We start from the raw sequence: 7,026 nt of genomic DNA, 5'->3' as shown, positions 1-7,026 counted from the left end.
AAAAAGGTGTATTGAAAAAAAAAATATCTTTGCATAACAGCAAGAGTAACTGCACCAGAACAATATTGCATTTTGCAGCTTTGAAGGGAGAAAAGAAAAGAAATGGCACTTTTACATTTTCTTTTGACCTTTCAGAAATACCAGGAATATGTAATAGCCATATTCACCAACAATAGCTCAGAGGATTCAGGGAATAAGAGTTAAACACCCAGGGACATTTACAAACAACTGACAGAGAGGTGATGAATTTAAGATGTGGATATGAAAGGCACGGATATGCAGAGAGTGCAAAAATAATACATATTTAACTTGTTTTTAATCCGTCACCAGGAAAGGTAGCGGCACCTGACCAAGAGAAGGGGGGCTGGAGAAGATGACACCACTGGGTTGTTCCCGTGCCATGACAGATGATGGGACCTGGAGCAGCGGGAGGTCTCGGGGGACCTTTCTCCTTCCCATTCGTGAGGCTGTAAAATGCACATAGCCTTTATCATAGCTGTCAGCCAAAGTGAACAAAGTTTACAGCCCATTTTATACAGCTAAACAGTGCTCTGACGGGATAAACAGGCATGATGGATGGGAGCCTGGACTAACCAGGGTCGTGACGTTTCATTGCCCCATTACTGGCAAGGAGACAGCCTCCAGGTACTTTCTCCAATGAAACCGTGGTTCCTCTGGTGATGGGCAGGCAGCTGTCAAGGGGTGCGGTGTCTTTTCATCCCCAATAGGTTCATCAGCATGAGGGAAGGATGCCGATGCTGTAGGTTCAATGCTCTCCACCTTCTTGCTGCATAGCCCATGGCAAGGGATTGGGGCTACCACTCCAGCACAAAGAGTCCACAGCCCCTTTGCATGTTGATGGAGGAACTCTGGTAATAACCAAGCAGCTTGCAGGCTTTATTTGCCCTTGGGTAAATCTTTTCCAGCCAGATCCCAAAGCAACCAGGTCCAATACTAAAGCACATTCACCCCCTCCTGCAGGAACCAGGAGTCTTATTAAAGGACTCCCAAATGCTGGAGAAATTAATGGGTCCTAGGCATGGGGATGTGAATATGGTTCACTTATAAGGCATAGCACTGAGACGGCCCTAGCCGAGACCTTGGGAGATGGCTTAATGTTGGTGAATCTGAATTTAGCCACATCAGAAGGGTCTGAGACTTTGTGGTCTGCTCCCTGCTGAATTGCCTCAAAAGGCATCCCCGCTCCTCATCTCATAGGCTGAAAGGAAAAGCCCTTATTTTCCTTGGATGGAGCTAAAACCCTCATTGATTTTCTCTTCTCAGGGATTTTTGCCATCAGAAGGAGGAATCCAAGCCTGTCACAGTCTTTATTACCAAAGTGGTGTAGCAGCAACAAAAAAGCTTTGGTGGTTCACAAGAAAGGGCGAAGAAAATTAAACTGTATTAATTTCAAGCTCTATTAGGATTTTAAGAAAGTTAAATCAATAGAAAAGGATGGACTCAATAGGGAACGTGACCTTATTTTCCCAGTGTCTGAAGGGGAAGTGCACACAATAGAGAGACAAAAATATGCATATCTGTAAAAGCAGATCAGCTTCTTTGATGTAGAAGGAGAGAAGTTAAAAAGCTTTCATAAGCTGGCTTCGTTTGACTGGCATTTAGGAGAACTGTCCAAAAAATAGCAAAGGAAAAAAAAAAGCCAACCAAACAAAAAACCCCAAACAAATACTACCAACAAAGAAACCCAACCTCACCCATTACTCCATTCCATTTCTTCCTCTCCTGCAGTAAATCACAAAAAGGTGTGATCGTCCATGCAATATTTCATTAAATACAACTTACCATTGTCAGAACAAAATGTTTGATATGAAACAGAATGATCTTTCTTTCTTTTTGGTCAGATAAGCTGGTTTGGATTAATAAAAATGCCACATCACAATGATATTGACAATTTGCATGTGAAAAGCCTTCCACCTGGTAATGAAAACGAGTTTTTCAGTTTTGCCACCACTAGCTGTGAGAGATAAGGTCTGCTGTCCTCCCCCTCACATTAACCATGCACAAAAAATATGGAAAAGGTAGAAAATGTGTGACAATTGCAAATTGCCTCTTATCTGAACCTGATGCTCAGGTATTGATATTTCCAAATGCAGCCGCCCAGCTGGCACTCTGCTCCTCTCTTGCAGCCTGGCACCTCCAGTTTGGGAGGGCAGAGCTCAGTACGTGCCCGTGTGAAGTTTTTTGTACCCTCTTTGTGGCGTTTGGTGAAAAAACAACCCGTTTGCATCGCCCCTTTGTCTGCGGTTAGCGAACCGCTGGGTGGCAGTGCTGTGCGTGCACGTGTGCACATAAAGGATGGGGGGGGGGAACACTATTTTTGGGGGGATGTCACAAACCTGGGCATGATTTGTTCATCTTTGATACTCTGAGGGTCACCGCGGTGCCCAAAAGAAGGCAGGAAAAGAACGAGCTGGAAGATGCTTCAGCTCTGGAGATCGCTGATTATCGCTGCGTTTCCATCAATCTGTGCGAAAACCTACAGCCAGAAGGAGCGAAGGCACAAAGTTCAATCCCAGCGCCGGCACGCCGGGCTGATGCCAGCTGTCCCAGCCCTGCCTGCGAATTTGCATTTGCAGCATTTGTCTTGCAGGGCCACCAGAGAAACAAAGCAGCCCCTCACTGACAGCCCCGAAACAGAAAAGGCACGAGCTACCGCTCCACCCCTGCCCTCCACACTTCACCCATGTTCTTCCCACCCCATAGAGAAGAAATGAACCCAGCGAGGCCATATTTTAAATGATTCAGAGTTTGCACACGTGCTCAGTTAAATATGAAGCATTCACAACTCTTGCATACGACTGGCAGTGATTTGAATTCAACAAAACATTCCCCTGAGATAATTCCGAATTGATAAGTATTTCTCACTTACGACGGTAGATTTTAAGTGTCTGATAAACAGATAGAGTCTTCGGATGCCAACTTCAGCCCCAATCTGGTTTTGAATTTTATCTTTTTATCTCAGTTCAAAGCTGCTAAGAAGTGGCATTGCTTTCAGGTCTCCCTCTGCAGAACACCTTCATCACTGTACTTCTGTCTGAATTTCCTGGCCCTTAAAGCACAGGTCAAATCTGAATCTAGTTTTGGCCTGCTTCACGTTGGCAGGTTTGATTAATCTTGTCCTGTACTTGACAGAAACCCAATTACTTTCCACAACTGTGCCGCAGAGGTAAATCTACCTAGTTTGGATAAACAATTCCACACATGAGATGAAGAAATAAGCTGTGCACGGGCACAGTGTGGATCTGTGGGGGAGGTCTTGTAAGATTAATTTGAGATAACAGACTCTGTTCCCACCTGTGAGAAGCCAGAGTGAAAACGAAGGCTGGAGAAGATGTGAGAACAGATAAAGAAGGACGAGGAAATCTTTGACCTTTTGTGGCTGTCCAAATAAAGACGACAACGGTGCTAACCTCTCAAAAGTCCATCACCCTGGTGATCAGCATACCTGAGAGAAAGTGCAAAAAGTTTTCTTGCTTTTACCTGACCTTCTTGCAGTCCTTGGGAAAATTTTGATCGAAAATGTTGATGCAAAACATGCAGATTACAACAGCAATTAAAACGCCCCAAAAAAAGAAGAAGGAGGAAAAAAAAACCTGCATACACACATGGCCCTTTGCAAATGAGAACTTCTCTGCAAGGAACACATGGGATTTAACAATATGTTCCATTTAGCAAAAATGACAAAATCTTTAGGGATAACATGAAGAATGAACTTTTTCTTCTCTCTACTTCTTGCCACCACTAAAAACTGCTGTGCAAAAGGCTGTTAATGTGAAACCCATTTCAGGTCTAGAAAGGCACTTGATTTCTGTCTACAGGGATTGTCATTTCACTTCCCCCGTCAATAATGAATGCTTTTTTCTCTTCTTTTGTACTAATATTTCTCATCCTTCATGTCCTTTGTGGTGTGAAGAGCTGCTGAGCAAATTGCCCAGGCTTCAGAATAAGGGCACTTTTCAAAGAGCAAAGCAGGGCAGAGGGGTTTTCCCTGAAGATCCCTACCCACAAGCTGCAACAAGAGCACAGCCCCCGGTTAGCTCCCCCTGTGGGAGCAAGAACTGAAGTTCTTCACCAGGACTCACCTAAGAACTTGCCTTTTGGTGACCACAACCAAAGAAAAAATCATTCACATTTGATCTGAAAAGCTCTTTGTGCATTGCAAACGCTGCCATCACCAATCATACTCCCTTTCTGGATCCTAAAGTGAAGTTTTTAATCCATGACTTTGGCTATGCATTACCATGTTCTCGGAAACCCCCATTTTTGCAAAGCCAATACAAACGAGTTCCTTGGGAAGGAAAAAGCTTTAGTGCAACTTGTCCCTAAATGCAATTTTTGGCCTGATCATCCGTGTCCTCTGTGGCGAGGAATATTGGTGACTGATCTGCTGCTGGCTTGCACCTAGCACAGTGAGGTATCATCAGGAGGGGAGATACAATGCTCCTGGCGGGTTTATGTGCTCTGTACAAATGTAGAAGGAGAGAGAGAGAAAGAGCCAGTGTGACGGAGAGACACCACAGGCATGTAGCAGACTTCCTGACCCAGTGATTTATTTATGGCATTCCTAGAGGGGAGGAAGCCATGCAACAATCACGAGCCTGCACGCTGCTGTAAGTGGCATGCTTATGTATATTTAGCAAGCAAAAACATGAGACATGAAATCTACAGAGGATGGGAAAACGATTCTGATCCTTGTGAGGTTATTGAACGATTAGAGTCAGGGAATCAGAGACTGTTATTTGGAGGAGCAAGAAAGATTTCCCTTGCTTCCTTCTATAAACGAATTACTGTCTCTGCCAAGATTTGCCTTTTTTGCTGCTTTGAAAGCCAGGGTATTTCCTCGCCTAGCTCACCATGCTTTCCTTCTGGTCCATCCAGGCCATCCATGGAGCTCCGCAGGGAGCTTTGGATGCTGATAGCCACCGCAGGGCTGAGAGAGAACAGCCTCTTTTCACACCGAGATCTCTGGGAGATAAATCTCGCCGCGAGCTGCTGTCTCCATGGTAGGTGAACAATGAAAGAAGCGTTGCAGAGAACAGGCCTCAGATACAGCTCAAAAAAGGACATAATCTATGTCAGCTGAAACCAGCAGCGACATCCATCGGCCTGATGAATACCCCCGTTGGCAGATGGGAACGCTTATGTAGTATGGAGTTGCATGGAAGGGAAGTGCACAAAGTGGAACCAAACGCACCAAAAAGCCTCATTCTGTGAGGTGCTGTGCACCTCCAGCTCCTGGCAAAGAGCACAGCACTTTGCTGGAGACACCTCAGTGGACATCACCCAAATTCTCCCCCTTTGCTGCAGGCTGGGCTGAGCCCAGGAGGGTGCAGTGAGCAGTGGGACCAGCAGCAGCACGACCTGAGGCTGCACCATGCCTTGGGGAGAGCACCCCTTGGGGAACAAGAGGTGTCTGGTAGCACAGCTCAGCCTGGGCACCTTGCAAAGCACCGAGCCCTCACTGAGCACATGGCCACACCTCAGGGTTTTTGCCTCTGCTGTCTAAACTGGAGCACATCAGAAACAAGATGTGAAACAACAGCCAAGACCAACCCGTTTTGTTTCCAAATTCGGCCTCTGCTTCAGCTTTTGGGATTTCAGAAGTGGCAGAACCCACAAGGCTGAGGCTCCTGGGGACACGTGGGTGACTTGGGGCACCAGCTGCCTCTCCAGCTGGGTCTGATGACTGGAGGAAGACTCAGGAACATCAGCCCTGACCTGGCCTGAGGAGCTGGAGTTAATGGACTTAATGCTCAGACTTGCATCCTGATCAGACTTGTCTGTTGTTCGTGGTGGGGAAAAAAATCTGCCTTTTATAGATGGGAATATAATGATCAATCAAGCTTTATCACTCCAGTTTCCATTCTAGCAGCTTATAACCACATAATAAAAGCACATAATGAAAACATCATAAAAAGACACAGTAAAAATACATTCACCATGCAAGTATTGCCATCTTAGCACATCCCGGATAGAAATGCTGAAGAGTTCTTGAGGCTTCTGGTGTGCCCTCGTGACCCCCACAACACTGCATCACACCCACCCCTTCCACTCGAGGAGTGCTGCCGATTCCAACCACAATGGTTCTGGGAGATGCACATAATTGTTTGGATTCAACAAATCCAGAAGACAAAAGGCCTCCAGACAAGTTTTGCCTTCACAAAGTTGGGTAGAAAATTCTGTGAGAACAGCCTCTTCAGCCTCTTTTGTTGCATTATAGCTCTTGTAGGAAGAGCTGCGTGAGATGGGTGTTGTATTAATACTTCTTCCCCACGCTTTAAGAGAAGGTTCATCTTCACAGGCACTCCTCGGCTTTACTTTGAAGGACACAAACAGCTTGCTTTGCCTCCCTGGCCTAGCTTCATTTCACTTTTTTTTCCCAGCACTTTTTCTTATATCCTCTCCAAGAGAGCACGGTTTGCTCTCGCTGGAGATGGATCAACACCTGAACCTGCTATAGCCCCTGGGCTGGGGGATGGCTCTGCCCAGGGACCGAGGATACTGGCCCATGCTAACTCTGCTTGACACCGAAACGGGTTTTATTCACATCAGATGGCTTCCGTGGTGTTGCACGGAGATACCTGGGAAACAGGAGCAGCACTCATAGACTTATTTTTTCTTCTGTTTAGCAGTGACTCCTTTATGTGGGGAAGCTGCTTGGGTTAAAGCCCTGCCTAGCTGGCCCCCAAACCTGCCCACCAGCCTCTCACTGTGCTCTCCAAGTTTCTCATGCAATTACTGAAGTGAGCAGCTAAAACAGAAATTAATCATCAGTGCCTGCACTTTGTCCTTCACTTCAATAGCGCCAAAATGGGCTTCTCGCACTTTAATAAGCCCCTCCTGGATTCTACTCGCTTTCAAAGATTTTGTTTTGTGTTTATTTATTTATTTATTTATTTTTAAAAGCCAACATCGCAGTGACACTGAACTTAATGGCTCAGCCACAGGTTGGTTTTTTATTTTTATTTTTTTTTAAAGCCACAGATGTTAGCAGTAACATCTAAG

The 7,026-nt window shown here is 45.6% G+C and overlaps 1 long non-coding RNA gene across 1 annotated transcript in view; it reads right to left on the bottom strand.

The window, feature by feature from the left end:
- The window catches only part of LOC106014405 (uncharacterized), a 36,809-nt gene continuing 29,783 nt past the window's right edge, over window positions 1–7,026 (bottom strand). Inside the window, exons 3-5 of the long non-coding RNA XR_002398409.4 lie at window positions 2,358–2,497; window positions 1,804–1,935; window positions 1–1,362 (exon numbers count right to left, since the gene is read on the bottom strand). This is a non-coding gene — a long non-coding RNA (uncharacterized lncRNA). The remainder of the gene's footprint in view (window positions 1,363–1,803; window positions 1,936–2,357; window positions 2,498–7,026) is intronic.

The sequence above is a fragment of the Anas platyrhynchos genome, chromosome 11 (genome assembly GCF_047663525.1).
Source record: "Anas platyrhynchos isolate ZD024472 breed Pekin duck chromosome 11, IASCAAS_PekinDuck_T2T, whole genome shotgun sequence".
In the NCBI taxonomy this organism is placed as follows: domain Eukaryota; kingdom Metazoa; phylum Chordata; class Aves; order Anseriformes; family Anatidae; genus Anas; species Anas platyrhynchos.
This window is presented reverse-complemented; position numbering and strand designations above follow the sequence as displayed.